Below are 22,744 nucleotides of genomic sequence, written 5' to 3'. Positions count from 1 at the left end.
GGACTACATTACTATCTCAGGTCACCTTTCCTATCAGCAAGATGGTAGAACTGGGGCTCTCAGGGTCCAGTTTAAGTTGATTTAAAGAAACTTGCGAATTGCAATACGTATTGCATGCTGCCGTTATGAACCACCGCTCACAGCTGCTGCACATCTGGCCCTCCTCTATTCCTCTCCTTCCACCTTCGGTCCTGCATGAAAAGACCACCTAGCTGGTCTCCCCACATCCGCCTGTTCTCGACAGCCTACTCTGCATGTGGCAGCCACAGTGACATTTGTAAAATGCATATCTGGTCATTCTTCTCCTTTGATAAGACCCTAGGAGGACCACCACTGCCGCTCAGCACCCCACCCTCCCACAGCGGCTCTCAGCCCCCCACCCCACCCCATCGTCCTCGGCGCCAGGCTCCAGCTGCCTCCATCATCACCAGCTTTCATTGAGCTCTCAGGGTAGGTCTGAAACTCTTCTACGTATTGTATGACCTGCTTTAGTCTCAACCCCTTGGGAGATGTCTTCACAGAGGCACAGTGAAGTTAAGTTATTTGGCTAGGATTGCCAAGCCAGGGCCCCAAACCTGGTCCCAGCCCATCTCTTCTATCTCAATAAATATCATCAGCTGCCCAGCATGTCAAGCCAGATGCCCAGGAAGGTGTCCCAGGAGCCACCTTCCATCCTCTTCTCCCCATCACCCCCTACACCCACTGCAGCAGCCAGGCCTATGGATATTCCTTCACCTCCCTCCAGTGGACACATTCCTCCCTTCCACTGACATCATGCCGGTCCAGTCACCACCACCCATCACTGGATCAACTCCAGCAGCTTCCTTACTGGCTGGCCTGCTCTAATCATGCCCTGTGTGTGTTTCTCTTCCTTTCTGCTCCTTTCCTCCCTCCCTTCCTTCTTTGCTCTCTTTCCATCCTTTTTCCTTTATTTATTTATTTATTTATTTTGAGACAGAATCTTACTCCGTCACCCAGGCTGGAGTGCAGTGACATGATCTTGGCTCACTGCAACCTCCGCCTCCTGGGCTCAAGTGATTCTCCCACCTCGGCCTCCCGAGTAGCTGAGATTACAAGCATGAGCCACCATGCCAAGCTAATTTTTGTGTTTTTGGTAGAGACAGGGTTTCACCATGTTGGCCAGGCTGGTCTCAAACTCCTGACCTCAAATGATCCAACCACCTCTCATTTTGCTTTCCTTTTGTTTTGAAATGTAAGTTTTATTACCATTCAGGTATGGTGAGGTGAGCAGTATGGGAGACACCAGCTATAAAAGAGAGAGTTTGTTACTCACAGTTCCCAAAAGGATGAGGTGTCACGCCATAAGGAGGCCACAGGAGAAAGCACAGGGCTGGCAGGAGGCAGAGGGAGGGAGCGGGGTAAGGTGGACAAGAGCCTTTATGTGGTTTCCTTGGGAAGGAACAGGGGAGGCAAACACATAGGCTTAGGATCTGCCAGTTTGTTCAGTTTCATCAGCCTCAGCATGCAGAGGCTGTCGCTAGTGGTCTGATACCTGGCCCTGGGGTGATTAGGGCAAGGCCTGGCATGATTGGTAGCTAAAAGTGCCAGAACGTGTGAAAGTCCAGGAAAGGAAGTGGTCGGGTGTCGGTTCTGGATTGGTTGGCTTGCTGACGAAGGGGGAACTCACAGGGGAGTTGCTTATTATCTCTAGGAACTGCCTGGCCCTGGGAGGGGCGGTCCCTCTGGGCCAAGACCCCAGGATCTCAAAGCATCAGAAATACAGAAAATAAAAAGGCATGATTAGTACCCCTTCCTTCCTTTTTTCCCTCCCTCCCTGCTGCCTTCCTTCCTTCCTTCTTTTCTTCCTTCCTTCCCTCCTTCCTTCCTTCCTCCCTCCCTCCTTTCCTTCCCTCCTTCCTTCCTTCAGAGAATCTCTAAAGGAAATACCATACCCTAAATACAGTTGAAACCCTCTTCCCCTACAAAAAGCATACATATGATTACATCTGTATAATCTCTAAGTTAGATATGACATCTATGCATTTCTAGAAATTTTCTAAAGGTATTTTGTGCCTTTACCATATATGCCCACTTCCCCCACAGTGCTTCTCTGATTCTCCATCAAATGCCTGAATGTTTCCAAACTTTGCATGAATTATATCATGAGTATATGATGTGTGCATGTGTGTGTGTGTGAAGAGAGAGAAATTTTTCAAAACACATTCAAGAAGAGTAACAAAAGGCAAAAACAGACAGAATTTGAGGTAAACAATATTCAACAGAAGACAGTTTTCCAAAATTAAGGATAGATGTGATTCTCAGAGTGAAAGCGTCTCGTAAAGAAACAAGCAGCACGAACAAGAGTAAGCCTATCCCCTCCGCCCCACAGTCAACCACAGGGTGCCAGGGACTGGGAGAAAGACGGGAAAGGCCATCTGCAGGAAACTGACTAACCACGAAGGGCTGACGGTTGACCGGGTGGCGAACAGATTTCCCAACCATAAGAGGCACGATAGTATATTCAGAGGCCCAGAATAAAATGAAAAGCCAACTTGGAATTCCATGGCCAATTAAGCTTTTTGAACGTACAAAGTTTGCTGCTCACACATCATAAAAAGAGAAAAATCTGTAATAAGAAACAACACACATAATACACACATAAATGAACCCAAAGAGAAGTAGAGAAAAGACAGACAACAATTGATGACTATGTTTTATTTATCAAGGACAGTTTCAAAAAAAAGTCTGTTTTCTCTAAATTACGAGGATGGAACTAAGACGAAGGAAAAAAGGAAGGGTGTTCCCTAAAGAGTTAAAGCATATTGGGTCTTACCTTAAGATCTTAAGAAAAGGAAAAAAACGACTGGGCTCAGTGGCTCACACCTATAATCTCAGCAATTTGGGAGGCCCAGGCAGGCGAATCGCAAGGTCAAGAGATCGAGACCATCCTGGCCAATATGGCAAAACCCTGTCTCTACTAAAAATATAAAAATTAGCCGGGCGTGGTGGTGCACGCCTGTAGTCCCAGCTACTCGGGAGGCTGAAGCAGGAGAATCGCTGGAACCCGGGAGGCGGAGGTTGCAGTGAGCCGAGATCACATCACTGCATTCCAGCCTGGCAACAGAGCGAGACTCCATCTCAAAAAAAAAGAAAAAGGAAGTAAACACACAAAATACCTTTAACAAATTTATAGAAATGCATATATTATACCTAATTTAGAGATTATACGTATAGAATCACGTAGATGATTAAAAATCTAACACTTTGTTGTTGCTTTTATAAGACCTGAGATCACAGCAAACTGTTCTTCAACTTAACTTTTCCCCTTGATTCATGTTGTCATCTCTCCAGCTCCATGTTCCGGCGCTTACCCACCCGCCCCTTGTTCAAGAACAGGTGATTGTCTTCCAGTATTCACTACCGCAAACCATGCTTTAGAGAAAGCCCTTGTATGCATAGTTTGCACATTTTAGAGGCAGATTCGAACCACATTCCTATCGAGGTTTGCTCAAGAACAACAAATAGCTGGTGAGCATATCCACATAAAACTCAGAAGGTTCTACATAGGAATTCAGACTGCCACCTGCCCTGGGAAAGCTGGGATGTGCTCAGCAGCACTGCAGCGCTGACATCTCTGAGCGCCACCCGCAGCGGGCTGACAGCAGCTAGCTGGACCTGCACACTCTGGTCTGCCTCAAGCCGTTTCTTCACTGATTTCTCACCAGCCAGACCCCAGCAGGCGTCTAAGTATGCCAGTGCCTTGAGGTTGATTACATTCATAACTAATTTTTTTTATTTCTTTAATTTTTTTTTTTCTTTTTTGAGACAGAGTCTCACTTAGTTGGCCAGGCTAGAGTACAGTGATGGGATCTCAGCTGACTGCAACCTCCACCTCCCAGGTTCAAGCGATTCTCGTGCCTGAGCAACTCAAGTAGCTGGGATTACAGGCACAAACCACCACGCCTGGCTAATTTTTATATTTTTAGTAGAGACGGAGTTGCGCCATGTTGGCCAGGGTGGTCTCAAACTCCTGACCTCAGGTGATCCTGCCTCAGCCTCCCAAAGTGCTGGGATTACAGGTTTGAGCCACTGTGCCCAGCCCTTTTAAAACTTTTATAGATTCCCGAGATAACACATCCAGGTTTGTTGCACGAATATATTGCACAAGGATGAGGTTTGGGCTTCTAGTGTGCCTTGATGTCACCCAGCTAGTGAACGTTGCACCCAGCAGGTAATTTTCAGCCCTCACCCCTCCCAGTCCGGCTTTTGGAGTCTCCAGAGTCTCTTACTCCTTCTGCGTGCCCATGTGTACTCATTGATTTGTTCCTGCAGATAAGTGAGAACATGCAGTGTTTGATTTTCTGTTTCTGAGTTACTTCACTTGGGATTTTGAGTATTTTCAAGCCTGGTCTGTGGAAGTCATTACCATAAAACTGTGTGATAACATCTCTCTCTCTCTCTCTCTCCCTCTTTTCTTTGGGAGGGAGTTCTCCAACTTGTTGGTCTTTGCGAATGTCCTCGTTCCAGAATGACTGTGTTCCTTCCTGCCCCTGTGTCCTGTGGAAGTGGACGGCCCCACATTTTTCCTTCAGGACCAAGAGACCTACCTCACATTTTTTGCAATGACTGAGTACTTTCTTAACCTTTTTTTGATGGGGAGTCAAACTGTTTAATTATTTGACTAGGTCGTACATTCACTTAGTTAAAATTTATTTGACCAAATTATTATGAAATCGTAAAAAGTTATTCATGTAACTCTCTTTCCCCTATTCTTTCTATCATTCATCTAAGTCCTCCTCCCCCACAGCAAATAAATTCTGGTGTATCCTTCCAGAGTTTTTTTTTTTTTAATGATTTTCTAATTTTTAATTTTTTGTTTTATTTCAATAGCTTTAGGGGTACAAGTGGTTTTGGTCACATGGATGAATTGTATAGTGGTGAAGCCTGAGATTTTAGTGCACCCATCACCTGAGTAGCGTACATTGTACCCAATAGGTAGTTTTTATCCCTCACCCCCTCCCACCCATCCCCATCTCCATTATGCCATTCCGTATTCCTTTGCGTACCTATGGCTTAGCTCCCACTTACAAGTGAGAACATACAGTATTCGGTTGTCCACTTTTGAGTTACTTCACTCGGAATAATGGCCTCCAGCTCCACACGAGTTGCTGCAAAAGACAGTACTTTGCTATTTTTTATGGCTCAGTAGTATTCCATGGTGTATATGTATCATGTTTTTTTTTTTTTTTGTAATAAAAAAATTTTTTTAAAAAATAGCCTGTACAGCACCCGGTAGTCCCAGGCGGTCTCCCATCCAAGTGCTAACCAGGCCCAACCCTGCTTAGCTTCACGAGATCAGATGAGATCGGGCGCGTTCAGGGTGGTATGGCCATAGACATGTTTTGTTTTGTTTTTTATCCATTCATTAGTCTACGGGCACTTAAGTTGCTTTCATACCTTTGCGATTATGAATTGGGCTGCAATAAACATATACATGCATGTGTCATTTTGATATAATGACTTATTTTGGGGGGGAATAAATACCTGGTAGTGTGACTGCTGGATCAAATGGTAGATCTCCTTTCAGTTATCTCCATACTGTTTTTCATAGAGGTTGAACTAATTTACATTCCCCCCAGTAGTGTATAAGCATGTCCTTTTTACCACATCCACTCCAACACTTACTGCTTTTCAGCTTTTTAATAATGACCATTCTTGCAGGAGTAAGGCAGTGTCTCATTGGGGTTCTAATTTGTGTTTCCCTGATGATTAGTGATGGTGAGCATTTTTTTCATGTTTGTTGGTCATTTGCACAACTGCGTTTGAGAAACGTCTGTTCATGTCATTTGCCCACTTTTTGATGGAATTCTTTGTTTTTTTCTTGCTGATTCAGTTGAACTCCTTGTAGAGTCTAGGTATTAGCCTCTCAGGGAATTTTTAATACACATATATACGAATGCAAGGTACAGTCTTTGCCCCACCTTTAATTCAAATGGCAGCATGTTCTATTATTTTCATGTTTACTTAAAATAGACATATTGAAGAAATTCTCGTATGGCTACATGGAGGGCTCTCTCATTGGTTTTCATACAGCCCTAGAAGATTCCATCGCATGGATGTTCAAGTTTATTCAACCCAATCCCACTGGCAAACTCTTCGGTTGTTTCCAGGTGTTTGCTATTGCAAACATTGCTACAGTAAATAACCTTGAACGCGCTGACCAGTCTAGACATCTCAGCAACCAGCAGACCCTCCTGCGTAATCTAAACAAGCACAAACTCCCTGTCCCTGTACAACAAATAGACTCCACCTTCTCTACGGAGCATCTGCTTCTCCCCATTCACAGAAACAACACCACAAAATACCTAAATGCTGGAAGTCTAAGCAACGTGGAGACCTATTGATTTTTATGCTCTCCAATGACTCCTGCAGATTAAAGAAAGAAAGATGATTTTCTCTCTATCTCTCCCAATGCAGTGTTATAAAATGTGGGTCGGAGAGAGCATGGCAAATTAGATGATGGGTTTTTTTCAATGTTGGTTGTCCTTTGAATTATTAGCAGCATGAATATAGGACAATATGCACATAATTAGCAAGCTTTCCAAATTTATTATATATGCTTATTCTTGTTCCTTTTAATTACCCAGCAGTCTAGTTGAAGGTAGTGTGGTGATTCAAATGATGGTTAAATGTGTCAGATGGTGACAAAATGCACTAACCTGCCAGAGTGAAGAGAAGCAAAGTCTAGAAATGCCATGAGATGGTTTTCATCCTATTAAATGCATAAAAGTTTCTTAATGTATTATTCATGTTATAACCATGGCGCAAACAAAACATGATTTATTGAGTATTTTAATACAGCCTGCTAATGTTATGCAATAAAGTATATTTTAATATTTAATATAATCTGTGAATTTCAAACTTGTTTCAGGAAAGATCTTGTGGTTTTAAACTAAACTAAATACAGTAGGTGACAAATGAGGTCCCAAGAGCATGCCCAAGGCTGGTTGGGTCTGTTCAGAGTGACTGGAATTCAGAAGCTGGTTTTGGGCCAGGTGCAGTGGCTCACGCCTGTAATCCTAGCACCATAGGGGGCCGAGGCAGGTGGATTACCTGAGGTCAGGAGTTCGAGACCAGCCTGATCAACATAACAAAACCCTGTCTCTACTAAAATTACAAAATTAGCCAGGCGTGGTTGACTCATGCCTATAATCCCAGGTACTCAGGAGACTGAGGCAGGAAAATTGCTTGAACTTGGGAGGTGGAAGTTGCAGTGAGCCAAGATCATGCTGTTGCGTTCCAGCCTGGGCGTCTCAAAAAAAGATTAAAAAAGCTAGGTCAGAAGCTGGTTTTGGTTTGGTGTTGAGATTGCTACGGAGTAGGGGGTAATGTGGCTGGCCGTTGTCACATGAGCAGATGAGCTTCCTTAATCAGCTCACTTCTCAAGCAATGGCCACATTACGCCCATCCACAGCAATCTCAACACCAAAACAAAAACCAGCTTGTGACCTAGCTTTATTATTATTATTATTATTGAGACACCCAGGCTGGGGTGCAACGGCATGATCTTGGCTCACTGCAACTTCCACCTCCCAAGTCCTGAGTAGCTGGGATTATAGGCATGAACCACCACGCCTGCCAGGGAAATGAAAGAATACTTGAGCCAAAAGGGACCTCAGAGAGGAACTTGCCTAATCCTGGCCTGGAGGATGAAGAAGGGAAGACACTTGCCCAAGGTCACATGATCGTTTACTTGCAGAACCCCCAACTCACACCTAGGTGGACGTATCTAAGAGCAAAGTACAAAACAAAGAAGGTGCACATCTGAGCACACCTGGGTTGCTAAGACCCAGGCTGGGGATCACCACGGCCCCCTTCGCTCCACTCTGGCTTGAGCTGGTCCTACTTTATCTGTTACTTTCCCCAGGAAAGAACCCACAGGCAGCCAAGAAGCTCAGTCTGAATGTCTCAGGGACCAGCTGCATTTTGTGGAAGCCAATAGGTATAGTCGAGAAAATTGCCAGCTATTACCCATCAGCTCTAGGAATGGGAGGTCAAGCTAACTCTCAAGTTAAACCTCCATTTAAGTCAAAGTTTACAACTTAGCCCAAGACACAAGAAGAATCTTCTCCCCCAAGGACTACAGCTTGTATATCAACCAAAACCATATTTTAGGTTACAGGATGGAAAACTACTTCACATATATACCTGTGCACACATTTCTACACATCAGTCAACAAAAGCAATGCATTCATCCTGAATAATCAAAAATAATTAAAAATATAGATTTTTCTCTGCATCTTCTGAGGCTGGAGCAGTGAGGATCTTCTGCAAAGTTAGTCACCCATGTTAACCCTTATGACTGCTTTTGAATGCATCAATCCCATTTCAGGCCCCTCCACAGGAGGGCAAGCTTCACGTGGACCCTGACATCTTTTTGGTTTGCCTACAAACTGACAATTTTGCAAATATTATTTCTATTGTTTGAATTAAGAAAACACTGGGTTTTCTTTAATAAAACACATAGAGTTGTGTTGTAATATTAAATATGCTTTTACAAATTTATTCTTTGAGGATTTCTATGCCACTTAATTTCAGAAAAAAAGAGACATTCCCAGATGTGTTTGGTGGTAAACCAGCTTCCAAATGGTGAAGTGAAATACCCCGAAATTAGGAAAGTTAAAAATGTAAAGTTTTAAGTTAAAAACATTAATGAAGACACCATTGAGAAAATGAAAAGACAACCCACAGAATGGGAGAAAATATTTGCAAATCATGTATCTGATAGGTGACTCACATCCAGAATATACAAAGAATTCCTACAACTGAATAATCTTAATAAAAACACAAGCAATCCAATTTAAAAATGGAAGAAATATTTGTATACATATTTCTTCAAAGAAGTTTAATGATAAACACATAGAAAGGTGCTCTATATAATTCTTCCTCAGGGAAATAAAAAACAAAACCACAATAAGAGTCCATTTTGCATCCACTAGGATGGCTAAAATTAAAAAGACAGATCATAGCAAGTGTTGGTGACGATGTGAGGAAGGGAGAACCCTCATACACTGCCCGTAGAAATGAAAAATGGTATAGCCACTTTAGATAACAGTTAGAAGACCCCAAAAAAGTTAAATGCCAATTTATCTTTAAATAAATATAGAGTTCCTCAAAAAAGGGATTGACGTGACTTAGCAATTCCACTCTGAGGTACACACTCAAGAGAATTAACAACACGCATCCGCACAAAGACATGTACGCGAATATTCACAGCAGCATCATTTGTAGTCACCAAAAAGTAGAAAGAACTCAAATGCCCTTGAACTGATGAAAGGATGAACACACTATGGTACATCCGTGCAATAGATTCAGCCATAGAAAGGAACAAAGCACGAATATGTATTACAACATAAATGAAGTTCAAAAGCATTAAGCTAAGTGAAAGAAGGAAGACGCAATAGGCCACACAGTTTATGATGCAATTTGTAGGAAATGTCCAGAATAGGCAAATCCATAGAGACAGAAAGGAGATGAGTAGGGGAGGAGAGAATGATTGCTAATGGATATGGTGTTTCTTTTGGGAGTGATTACATGTTCCAGAATTAAATAGTGGTAAGAGTGGTGCGATCTTGGGATTATACTAAAAACCACTGAACCGTACACTTTGTAAGAGTGACTTTTGTGGCATATGAATTATAACTCAACAACAACAAAAAATTACCTTCAAAAGAAGGGGGAGAAGAGAAAGGAGAATAAGAAAAAAAAAGAAGAGCGAGGGAGAGGGAAAGGAGGAAAAAGAGGAGGAAAGGAAGCAGAAACAGTGCTCCTGTTAGTTTGAATTTCAGAGGGAGGTGCTGATGCCAGCGTGTTCCAGCGGGTCTTGCAGAGCTGTAGCCTGAGGCTTCATGCCCACACCCCACAAAAGCTTCCGCTGTAGAAGGAGGGTCAGGAGCTGCCCACTGGGTCTCTGCATGGTCCTACAATGCTGGGTGACAAGCACTTCTCTGACCACCCGCTCCGGGCAGGACCACTCCACTAGGGGACACCAGACGCCACCAGGACAGTGCGGTGACTCTCCAGCCCCTCTCTACACCCTGCCTGGATCAACAGGCTTTCTGCCAGGGGACTTTGCCCACATCCTGTCTTCCCTTTTGTTTGCCCAAATTGCACTTCCTCCAGGAAGCCTTATTACCCCCATCTAACTTATATTCACTTTAAAATTCCATGTTTTCCAATGTGCACTCCTGTAAGTATTCCTCAGAAAGGGGACCCCGTGTTGGACTGCAAGATAAAATGCCCAGGAAAATCTGATTTATCAGATAGACAACCGTGAGTACAAGTATGTTTATTTTCTGGAGAACTTGGAGACTCTGGGTAACCTTGCAGGGTGCACCGCAAATTCCTAGGAAGGGTTGTGGCCGGCAGCATTCTCTCAATTTACTGGACCACAAAACTAGAGTTGTTTCATTAGGCAAATAAAAACACAAATACCATTTTGAATTTCAGATAAACAATATTTTATGTAAGTACACCCCAAATATTGCATGGATATACTTGTACTTCAAGACTGTGGTTTGTCTGAAATGGAAATTTCACTGGGTGTCTTGAATTTTAACTGGCAACCCTACTGAGGGGGCTTTTCAATCACATCGACCCTGGGCATCATTTTGATAAGTCCGCGGTAGATCAGGAAACTGTATTTGTAAGAAAGGCCTCAAATAGGTAGGTATGATTGGTCTAAGGGTCATGAAATGGAAGAGCAGTGTGTGTGTGTGTGTGTGTGTGTGTGTGTGTGTGTGTGTGAATTGGGGGTGGGGGCGGCTGTTGTTTGGGGTGAAAGGCTTCCCAGAAATCCAAAGCTTTGATCTGTATCTTCCAGCTACTTTAAAATTATTGAAAGCTCAGGTTCCTTTTTCAGTGCCGTATTCCACACAGACTCGTCTGTTAGGAGGCTGTTTGACAGTGCTTAACTGCGACCCACATTGTACACGCTCATAACAAAAAGACAAGTCCCCATCTACCATGCTGTAACTTAGAAATGCGCAAGTTATACAACATCTGGAATCTACCCAAGGGGGAAAAAATGCCATCTACAAATCTAGCATGCTGGAGGCAGAAAGCATGTGCTCAGAATCATCATTAAAATCACATTTCACTTTACCACAATGCAGCTCCGTCCCTGGCTGATGGCCAGATAAGCTTGCTGGCAGAGATCTGCTTTTGTGGTGCTGAGCAAAGGAGCCACACACCTCTCGGTTAATACGTGCCCCAGGTTTAATACCTAATCACCATCCTCAGATTGCCTCTCAGCACTCATTACCAGCACTCGGCAGTTGATGCCAAGGTGATGGGATTTAAGATTAGGACAAAAGAGTAGTCACTTGTGTTTTCAAGTGCGGGTCTCCTCGGAACGTCGTCATTCAGCGAGATTTGGGAGACAGCATTTCCACTTTCTACTGAAGCATCCCGTAAGAACCAGAAAAGCATGACACATTTAAAGATAAACTAAACTGGCCCTATCTGAGCAAGAGGGGCTCAGTCTGCTTGGTCTTTGTTTTACACCCACGGTGAGTTTAGCTGGTTGTTCACCTCTAGTGCCCAGGCCTGAAACTCGCCTCTTGACAAGCACCCTGCAAGCCACAGTGATGCTGAATCTCAGAAGCGATGGGCTCCCTTGGAGAATCCCAGGGGCCGTCCTGTGCTCCAGGGTTGTCCCAGGACTCCTTGGATGGATGTCATCCCTTCTGGTCCCCTCTAAAGACCTCTTCATCCTGATGATGGTGATGGTGGGTAAACCAGGTGGGAAGGTTTCCCCTGTCTGCCTACCAGATCAGCGGCTTCCCAAACGGCAGGTAGAAAGGGAAGGAGGGACGAGAAAGGGAGGAGCTACGGAGAAAGGAAAGAGAGGGAGGGCAGGAAGAAGGCAGGACAGAGAGCTCTCAGGGAAAGCAGGGAAACAGTGAAGCCGGGAAGACCGACTGTACCATATTACGTAAGTGATCATTTAAAGTCATTATCAACTTACTGCGAATTCCAGATGGAGTTTCTGGAAGCTACAGTCTTATTTCCTGTTAGGAATTCATTCATGTAACAAATGTTCTATGGGCCAGGGCACTGTGCTCCAGGATGCAGATACACCCCTGAATGTAGCCATTTGCATTCTAATAAGGCAAAGCAAACAATAGGCAACTCACAGATAAGACAATTTCAGACAACTGTCATGCTGGAAGGAAATAGTGCAGTCCTGGGATAGAGAGCCAGGAGCAGGAAGAGATGTTAGACAGCGAGCAATGGACAGAGAGGGGATTTGAGGAGGGGCCTCGAGGGGAGAGCAGGGTGAGAGAAGGAGCCCCCTGTGTGTGGACTGGGAACCAACTAGCTTGGGGGCGTAGCAATGCCACAGAGGATCAATGTGGCTGGAGAGTGCTGAGCAAGGGCACGAGCTGCAGGGCAGGAGCCTGAGGGTGTGCAGCCTTGCAGGTGCTGATAAGGAGTTTGGATTGCATTAATTCAGGGCCATATGAAAAATGCCTCTGCTGTCAGACAAATGGCCAACCTCTCTTGACAGGAAAACATTGGCTGTGACGTAGGTTGTACAATCAGGCTTCCAAACCAGGATCTGTTTCTGAATGGCTGCTGTGGAGCGGAGAGCAGAGGCTCTGCATGGCCCCAACACATGCCCCGCCTCCAAGCTTCGACTTTAAGAAACATGCCCTCGTGGACGAGGGAAGGCTGGTCTAAGGTGTGTGCTACAGAAGAGGAAATTCACACCTTCAGTTGCGTAGGTGACAGCTTCCAAAGGACATTGGGGGTCTGACTGGCTGCCCCGCAAAGCCTCTGAGATGGGAAAAAGGGAGCCCCTTTCCATTGGAGTCACCATGATTGAACCAAATTCTGGTCCTCAGCTCAGGGGCCCTTGTTCCTGGTGAAATCCTTCAGGCATATAGCACCAGACCCCAAATATGTATCTCTCCCAGGGCCAACCCTGGAGGCTGATAAAAACCAGAATACTCACCCAGCACGGTGGCTCATGCCTGTCACCCCAGCACTTTGGGAGCTCGAGGGAGGAGGATGACTTGAGCCCAAAAGTTGGAGACCAGCCTGGACAACCTAGTGAGACCCTGTCTCTACAAACAGTTTTAAAAATTGGTGGGCATGGTGACATGCAGCTGTAGTCCCAGCTACTTGAGAGGATGAGGCAGGAGGATCGCTTGCCTCTCAACTCAGGAGGGTGAGGCTGTAGTAAGCTATAATTGCATCACTGCACTCCAGCCTGGGTGACAGGGTGAGACCCTGTCTCTAAAACAATAACAATGCCAAAACAAAAAAATAAACCAAAATACCATTGTCTAATGTCCAGGACAGCACCAGTTGCTCCAGGGATAGCTGGGAAGCCATGTGGAGCGGTGGGGCTGATGGGCAGGGCCAAGGCGCGCTGCAGTCTCACACATTCTAATCAGTCCCAAATGAGCAAGAGCCTGCTCCCAAGGGGAGTTCGTGTCTCAGGGGATGTACGCTGTCTCTACCCAGGAGTAGTACTTAACAAACGCCTGCACATCCGTGTCACCCACTTCCTCTTCTGTCAGTACTGCAAGCACTGTGTCCTCCAAGAAAATATGTTCTGATGGAGGAAACACTGATGTGGAGTCAGTGGCCTGGGACTGCCTGGGAGCTTCACTGAGTACTGCCTGCGTAACCTCAGACAAACCACTCACCCCCTCTGAGTCTCATTTTCCCCAGCGACACAGTGGGTCTAGCAATGCACACTTCCCAGGACTGGGTAGAAGGATTAGAGTCGATGCAGGCCTGATATTTGCTAAGGAACTGTGACGTTCTGATTCAATGTGGTGGCCAGATCTGGAGATCCTGGGACCACCTAGCCGTGGTTGCTCTAGGGTGTGAGAGATGAAATCCAGAGAAAGCAGAGGAAGGTTCTCAGATGTGATGGCTTCAGCCGGGAATCGGATTGCCATAGGAATCTCCAGAGACTGGACAAAAGGAGTTTCACTGCTTTAAAGGCATCAGATGGGCAGATGCACAGCCATTTTTCTGGTAGGATTTATGACTCCAGCAGGCCCCTGGCTCCAACAGACAGCTCATTCTGGGGGGAATTAGGTGTCAAATGCAGTGTTCTGGGATTCTTAGGGTGCCCGTTGGCGGAGTTTTACAGCCATTCTGGCTCTAGGCCTTCATCAACTTGTCAAAACACTGCCTGTCCTCTGCAGCTCCTGACTAGGCAGGCACCAGGCAATAGCAATGAGTAATGCAGCTCTTAACGCCTCGGCCCAAAAAGATGAGACACCTCAGACCCTGGTTCTTCTGGAGTCTGGGGCCGTAATATGACACTGAAGTCATTTGCTCCTGGTCACACAGGGAGGACTTTATGGCTTTTCAGGCTGGCAAAAGACTTTTCCCGAGTGAGTCGAGCTTTCTGGAGTTGAGATATCTAACATCACATCCCAGATGAGAGAGAAAATATATGAGCAGATCCATCCCACTGGCCACTTGCCCCCACAAAAATAGGGGTAGGGAAGGCAGGGGATTGTCAGCAAAGCTCTGCAGAGAGCCTCTGTACTGACAGGCAGCCGGCAGACCCCAGCCCAGTCCCACGTGTTATCACTGAAGGTATTAAACACACAGCCGCTGGAGCCCTGTCCTCGTTAGGGTGTCTCTCAAAGCAGATCCTGAACAAAGACTTTGGTGCAAGTAGTTGATCTGGGAGGTGACCCCAGGGAACAGGAGCAAGGGAGCAGGAGGAAGCCAGTGACAGGGTGCAGCCCTGTGGGAAATGGGGACCCAATCTGCAGGGCCGATCCAGTGTTGTGGAATTCTCCGAGCACCCTCTGGAGAGCCGGGGAGCGTGGAACTCAGAACTGCCCTTCTGAAGGACTGGAGGTTGGGCGTTTATCTCCACAGCATCCCCTGTTGGTACAGCGTTTGTCCCTGAGTGTGTTAACCCTTCTGCTGTTCTGAGCTGTGCCTGTGCATGGCTGATTAGACTCCCACAACTCAAAGAAAGCGCTGAATCAAAAAAGCAGAGGTTGCAGCTGCCTGCCAGAGGTAAGAGGCTACCTACCCCACAGGCGGTGTGCCCAGAGTAGCAGCTCAGAGGGAGTGCTGCACTCCCATTCATACCCACTTTTAATGACATGCAAACTGAGGGGTGGGTTATGCAGAAATTTCTAAGAAAAGGGTGGTAATTCCCAAGTGTTGCCATGGCAATGGTAACTGACATGCACACTGGTAGGTGTGTCTTATGGGAAGCTGCTTCTGCCCTGTGCCTGTTTTACCTAGTCCTCAATTTGGTCTGGTGTCTGAGCCCTGCCTCCAGAGTCAATCCCGCCTGGCAATGGGCCCGGCATTGCCCACCACAGTGCTGATGTCACGAGGGCCCGGGATGTAGCACAGAGCAGAAGAGCCGCTGCGGCAGCCTGTGCCCAGCGGTGTGCTAAACAACAAATGAGAGCAGAGGTCATAGAGAAAACACCACCCAGCCTCAGTGACTCCTAGGAAACTTCGGAACAGACGGTGACCCTCGGAGCCCCAGCTCAGCAGCCTAAGTTATAATTGAGTTACAAGAAGAAAAGATGCTGTTATTTAAAACAGAAATTGACTGCAACAGCTCCAGCACTGTCAGGCAGAGGCCAAGTTCTTCTTAGGGGTAGGTGGCCTTTTTGTTTAGAAAAATATTTCAGAGGATCTCTTTGTGTGTGTGAAAATATAGGCCCCAGGGCACAGTGGGAAGGAGAAAGAGAGAGCACTCTGCTCCGTAGTGATGGGAGTTTTTGTCTTGTTTGTTTGAAGGGGCTTTGTGATGGCAAGAAGAGAATTGATGGAGCTTGGGACACAAAGGTCAAATGGCAGGAGTGGGTTGGACCTTGGAAGGAAGGCAGCCAGGAGATACTCGCTGCAGAGGGATGGTCAGAGGGCCACAGGGCAGGGATCACTCACAAAACAGCCACATCAGGTTGGTGCATTCTGTGATGTGCTGATGTTAACTATCTGGTGTCCCTGAGCCTTCAGTGTGAAACAGCTCAGCCTCTCATTAGTTATGCTTTGGGAAACAAAGAAAGAGGAATATTGTGGGTGATTTAAGATAAAGAGAAGACAGCAACCATTGGAAAGAGAGTGGGGGACAAGAATTCAGCAGGGCTGATGCAGGTAGGTAAGCCCCAAAACTGGGGCTTAGCCTGGGAGGGTTCTTGGCTTCACCCAGGAAAGAATTCAAGGATGAGCTGGTGGTATTAGACAAGTTTTAGGGAAGCCACAGTGCACAGCAGCAGCAGAGGGGCTGCTCCTTGCAGAGCAGGGCTACCCCTTGCAGAGCAGGGCTACCCCACAGGCAGTGTGCCCAGAGTAGCAACTCAGAGGCAGTGCACATTCATGTTTATACCCACTTATGCAAATTAAGGGGAGGGTTATGCAGAACTTTCTAAGAAAAGGGCAGTAACTCCCAGGTGTTGCCATGGCAATGGTAACTGACATGGCACACTGGTGGATGTGTCTTATCAGAAGCTGCTTCTGCCCTGTGCCTGTTTTAGCTAGTCCTCAGTTTGGTCTGGTATCTGAGCCCAACCTCCAAAGTCAAGTCCTGCTGTCTCAGGGCTGAGTATCCAGAGATATATGTTCCCTTAGGAATCCTCAGAGAAGGTGGGAAGACACCAGACATCTCATAGCATGAAGAACAGGGGCTGGAGTCTGCATATTTGAAGTTGGAGCAAACTGTGATCCCCATAAGCCTGAAGAACACAGGACTCTGGGCTGTGATGCAGATCCACTTGGCTCCCAGAAGACCCCCAGGAGAAGGGGCATCAGAACACCAGCTAGAATGATGAGAAAAATATCAATAGGTGGAAAGCAAAAGAAAAGAAAAGAAACTGTGTGGGCAGAGGAAAGAGAAGATCTTCTGGAGGGAGAGGCCCTTGTAGGGTCTTCCCTAGGCCACCAGTGACACACAGGTGTCACTTTCTGTATCCATCAGGGGTCTTGGGGAAACTGAAGCACACTGAGTCATTGAGGAGAGCTTAGTGAAGGGACTGCTCACACGGGATGGAGAGGGTTAGAGGGATGTGGGAAAGTACTCAAGGCCACAGCTGTGCACATCACTACTGCCTGAGCCCATGTAGAATGGTACTGCTGTGGAAGAGGCCGCCAGAAGAAGCTGCGGATTTCAGAGAAGAGCCCAACCCCTGCCACTTTTAGCCTGGCAGGGAGGGAGCAGGACAGATGAATATCTCAATCTCTTTCTTCCATCCCACCAGTCCTGCCCCTATTGACAAACCAAGCTGGAAGCAGAGGTCATGGGAGCCTGGTCAGTGCAGCCCTTCAGACCTAGACCCACCTAGCATGGGTGTGGAGAGGCTTCCGGAGAGCATCCTGTGTACTTGCTGACAAATCGGCCACCTGTCCCCTTCAAGCTGTCCAATGTGAGCTGGCCGCATGTGCTGAAGCTCAGCCCTGCTTTTAGAGAGCTGATCAGCAGAGTCGTAGATTCAGGAACGAATGTGTGGTCTGCAGTATGCCATCATACCTTCCCTTTGCCTGACACCTGCAGGAGTCTGTGTTACTCAGGACTCAGGAATCTGGAGATTGGGCTCTTAGATGGTAAACTGGAACTAGGAAGAAAAACTCAGTTTGATGTGCACAGATCTCAGGTGGCCTTGCATTTTATGTCAATAGTAATATTTTCAAATCAATTGGATGTGATATTGGAAGTCAGCACAGCAGCCTCTCCAGCTGGGAGGCTGTGCTTGAGGACCTGGCATCATCAGCAACCTGGGGGGCCACATTGCACCCAGAACAAGCACAAGGCTCACCTTTGGTCAGGGTCTCCCAGACACTGCCTCTGAGGTGGTGATTCATGGGCAGGTGATTTATTAAGGCAGGAGAACCCAGTAGGGAAAAGATGGCAGGGGAGGGGAAGATGCCCTGCACGGTCCTATTTCAGGTAGGTCTCCAGCCTCAGCCAGACCCTGTGGGGAGGTCTGGAACATCAGCTGCATCTCCCAGTCTGCCCGGCCTTGAGTCAGAAGGGCTGGGCTTTCACACCCCTGCAGGAAGAAGTGCAAGCCATCAGGCACCCAAGGCTCCTTTGTGCTTGTAGCTCAAGCCTCCAGTGGCTGAAGGGAAGTCCTCAGGAGGCCATTGGTGCAGGCCGTTTAGAGCAAAGCACGTGGCCACTGGAGGATGGCGGGACAGAACTGGCAAGGGTGACCCACGGGGGCCTGGGCAGGGCCTTAACAGTGTCTGCTGAGACCCTCGCCCTGGGTGGCACTGCAGTCAAAGTCTCGTTTGCTCTATTTTGTTGGTCTGTGCAATGGAGAGGAAGGTGTCACCCTGGCTGTAGTCCTCCACGTCACTCACAAAGCATAGGATTTTGACAAGGACTGAATGATGCTGGGCCTTAGCTTTCTCCTCCATCCCATGAAAGCCTGCAATCTCTGCCTTATCTACCTTGTGGGATGAAACTGTGGATACCAAATGTCAGAGGACCTTGAAGGATGGAAAATACGTGTATGTGACTCATCAGGCTGTGCCACTGCAAGGTGATGCTGATGTGAGGACGTCTCTGTCTGCAGGACAATCCGCTGCCATACGAAGCTTGTCCTGGAAAGTCATTGCACCCTATTCCACCACCCCCACCATCACTCAGAAGAGGTCAGCAAGAGCATTTTGTTACGACATAACCTTACTCAAGAAATCGCTAGAGACGCACATAGGAACCACTGAAACATTTGCTGAATTAAAAAGAATGACTCAGCAGAGCATTCATGGTAGAGTTGCTTCTTGAATTTCTAAAAACTGATGATGTCCACAAAGGACAAAATATGTGAGGGTTCTACCAAAACCAGGCCAAAGTTTGCTTCTGTGCTTTGTATTTAAAAAGAATAAGAAAATTTATAGTTTGAAAAATAAAATGCTAAGCCCCGCAACTGACAGAACAGACCCCCTCTTGGCCAAGGGGACCCCAGAGTTACCTGGATCATTGAGTTCTTGGCCATGATGGGATGGGGGTACCAGATGCATCTCATTATTCCCTTTTCTGCTAACCACCACTAGACTTTCTTTCCTAAGGACTAAACACAAATCTGCCCTTCCAACACAGCCTACTCCTGTGATTAACCCACTGCTTGATGCTGCTCCTCGTTTTTGCCTGATAAGAGACCCACTGACCATGGAGTGGCCCTGCTCAGTCCATGGAAGATGCACAGTGAGGGTTTGGGTGTCCTCTGCTTCACCTTTTGACATCAGAGGGCCAAAGTTCGACTCTTGGGTCATGCTAACACCACCATTTTTGCTACAGGAGACCCATGAAGTGGGATGCAGCTCACTTGTGCATGTGCATGAGTCGTATTCATGGCTCCTCCTCCAGCTGATTGAATATGTATATTTGACCATCCAACTCAGCACAAATTCCTGCTCCCTTTGCCCTTCCCTGGAAGTGTCTGTTTCTGGCTTCTGACCAGAGGCTACGCTTCCCTGCCTGTCAGAATGGTCACCGTGCAGGGTGCAACTTTTTATGAAAAACGAAGCTCTTTCCAAAAAGAAAAAAAAGAAAGGAAGAAAGAAAGGAAGAAAGGAAACGAAGGGAAAGGAAGGAAAGGGAAGGGAAGGGGGACAGAGGGGAGGGGAGGGGGGAAGGGAGGGGGAGGGGAGGGGGGAAGGGAGGGGGAGGGGAGGGGGGAAGGGGAGGGGAGAGGGAAGGGGAGGGGAGAGGGAAGGGGAGGGGAGGGGGGAGGGGAGAGGAAAGGGGAGGGGGGAGGGCAGGGGAGGGGGGGAGGGGAGGGGAGGGGAAGAGGGAGGGGAGGGGAGGGGAAGAGGGAGGGGAGGGGAGGAGGGGAGAGAAGGGAAGGGAAGGGAAAAAGGAAAGGAAAGGAAAGGAAAGGAAATTTATAGTTTAACAAAGACAATTAGATGAAGTCAACCCTCTGGAGATCCCCATCCTGCAGGCTTTGGTGCTGATTGATCTCCTGCCCAGGACATGGCCACACGGGGGCTAGTGGGTCAGTGACCTGAGGAGCACTCCTGAGTGACCTCAGAGTTCAAGGCTGCCTCGGAGAACAGCTGGTGCATAAAGACTACTCCGACCAAAGCTGAGCATTCAAAAGTGTGACTAATGAAAGAGATTTGCTGGTTCAGTGGTGAGAACCAGGGGTGTTTGGGCTCTGGCTGCCAACAGCCCACTAATGGCTGGGATCAGAAGGGCAGAAGGCCACCATTTTACTGATGGGACCAAGTCAATCCCAGGATCTGGTGCAATCTGGAGTGGACGGTGCAGAGATGGGCAGGAGGTGCCCCTGATGCAACCCTTCTGTGTGTTGAGAATGATATAAAAAGGGACTACCTGTATTTCTATTTTGCTCTTCAGATTAGAGACCCGGTTGTATTAAACTGAAGATTTACTGTGGCCAGTCCTCAGATATTGCCTACTACTTAAAATGAATTGTTACCAAAATGTTCAGAGAAAACCATGGATTAAGTGTATCGGCTATGTTTCTTCTTTAAGTAATACTTAAGGGCGATAACAACAATGGGGCAGCCGAGTAGATATTTTCCACTCATTATTAATATCAGCCCCTCAGCCGAGGGATGGACGGCCCTCCCGGTGATGGAGAGCCGGCAGCACTCACTCTGTGGCGGGATCCGTTCCTGGGAGGGCCTGCAAGATATTTGATTTGAGAGACGGCTGGCTGCTGATGGATGAGGAGGGCCTGGAAGAAACACAGTGGCGTGAACACCGGGACCATAGAAAGAGAAGAGAGCAACCATCTTGTATGTTCCCTTCCTTCTCTCACTCCTGGTAGAACCAGAGAAGGGCAAGCCGAGAAGCATGGAGGCCATTCCACCTGCCTGCGGGCTCCTGGCCAATCCAGTCGCTAAAGCCATGGAGGAGACGGCAGAGAAACATGGATGCGGGGGGAAAGAGGGGACTCCCCGTATCTGTCAGCTGCAGGGAAGAAGGCTCTGCTCCACACAGTCACTCGGGATCGAAGCTGATGGAGGCTTCACTGTCTCATAGCTACTTTATCGGGAACCAGCAGCCTCCCCAGCAGAAGGAAGGGCATCCAGGGTGTTTTCACCAGATCAACCTGGAAGGACCCATACCACTCTGTTTACATTTCAATGGCCGGAATTAGGAATGCAGCCTCTTCTAATTGCAAGGGAACTGGGAAGCAGTGTGACCAGAATGAGTGGTCTGCATATGTTGCCCTGCTTCCTTATCTCCCATCCAATCTTCAATTGCCCAGTCTAGGCTGCTCCCCAGCACTCACACCAGCACAGCCTCCCGTTCTCAAATCCAGTGGTCATTCTCATGTTTCCCAATCTCTGAGCAACATTAGCTCCAGCTACTGCCCCCGGCCTCGATCTAGCCTGGCCTCAGCCTCGACGATGCCTCATTCTGTAGGGCTTCCTTCCCTCTCTCTCTGCTCCGTGAGTTTCTCCTCACCCAACCTCCTGTAAGCATTGGTGTCTTCTCAGGACAGGTCTTGGCCCTATTGTTTTTTCTCTGTATACTCTCTTGCTAAATAATTATATCAGTTTCACAGCTCTAAATGCCATCTATTTGCTAATACGTCTTAAACGCAGATCGCAGGGAGAGGTATTTCCCTAGGAGACTCACATGTTCCTTCACTGCTTGCTTGAGAGTCCACAGTGCATGATATAAGAGACCTGAGTCTCCCGCACTTGAGTCAATCACGGCTCCTTGTCCAAATCTGAAGTCTAGGAGTGGCACATCCCTGACAGCTCCCTTTTGCTCAGCCCTGAATATAAACCATCCATACATCCTATAGATTTAACCTCCGAGATACATCAGAGGAGGTCTTGAATCAAGGAGCCTTGTGCTGTCTCCACTGCCACTCACCAGGTGCCAGTCCTGGCCCGGGCGTACTCAGGGCTCCCCCACTTGCTCCTTGTCAAATCTTTCCCCTAGCAGCACCAGGTCTGTCTGCAAAATGCAACCCCGATCATGCCACTCCCTGCTTCAGTCCCTGAGCGGCTTTCTCACTCCTCAGGAATCAGGTCCAAGCTCCCCACCACGGCCTGCATGGCCATGCGCCCCGGGCTCTCCCGGGCCTCGTTCATGCTGCCCTCCCCTTCACAGTGTGTTCCAGTCGCATGGGGCGCCTGGTTCTGCTCTGTACCACCAGCCCCCTTTCCGCACCGGGGCCTCGTCACACTCAGTGCTGTATCGTTCACTGAAACATCACCCCCTCGATGAGCCGGATGCACAAAGGCATTGAGGAGAACTGCATCTGGCACCTCCCCAAAAGAAAAGACATCACTGTATCAAAAGAGCGCCTGCCCTCGCATGCTCCTCGCAGCACCATTCACAGCAGCAAAGACGTGAAATCAACCCAGGTGTCCACCAGCTGATGACTGGACGGAGAAAATGTGGTGCATATGCGCCATGGAATACTACTCAGCCATAAAAATGAATGAATCGTGTCTTCTGCAGCAACGAGGATGGAACCGGAGACCATTCTCTTAAGTGAAATAACTCATCACAAAAAGATAAATACCACGCCCTCTCACTTCTCAGTGGGGGCGAAATAATGCGTGCACATGGACATAGAGTGTGGAATGACAGACTCTGGAGATGCCCAAGGGTGGGGAGGACGGAAGGGATGAGGCAGGAGAAGTTACTTCATGGGTACCGCATACGTTATTCCAGCAATGGCTAAGCTAAAGGCTCAGATGGCATCGCTACGCATGATATCCATGTAAACAAATTACACTTGCCCCCCATATATGTATACAAGGTTGAAAAAGGACAACT

At 47.5% G+C, this 22,744-nt stretch overlaps 1 pseudogene; it reads right to left on the bottom strand.

The window, feature by feature from the left end:
- Positions 1–5,238: 5,238 nt before the first annotated feature.
- On the bottom strand, positions 5,239–5,358 carry LOC135276847 (5S ribosomal RNA; annotated as a pseudogene).
- Positions 5,359–22,744: the final 17,386 nt, after the last annotated feature.

This window comes from Aotus nancymaae, unplaced genomic scaffold (assembly GCF_030222135.1).
Source record: "Aotus nancymaae isolate 86718 unplaced genomic scaffold, 86718_ANA_hifiasm-v0.15.2.pri h1tg000028l, whole genome shotgun sequence".
Lineage (NCBI taxonomy): Eukaryota > Metazoa > Chordata > Mammalia > Primates > Aotidae > Aotus > Aotus nancymaae.
The sequence above is the reverse complement of the archived record's forward strand: the minus strand, read 5'-3'. Positions and strand labels throughout refer to the sequence as shown.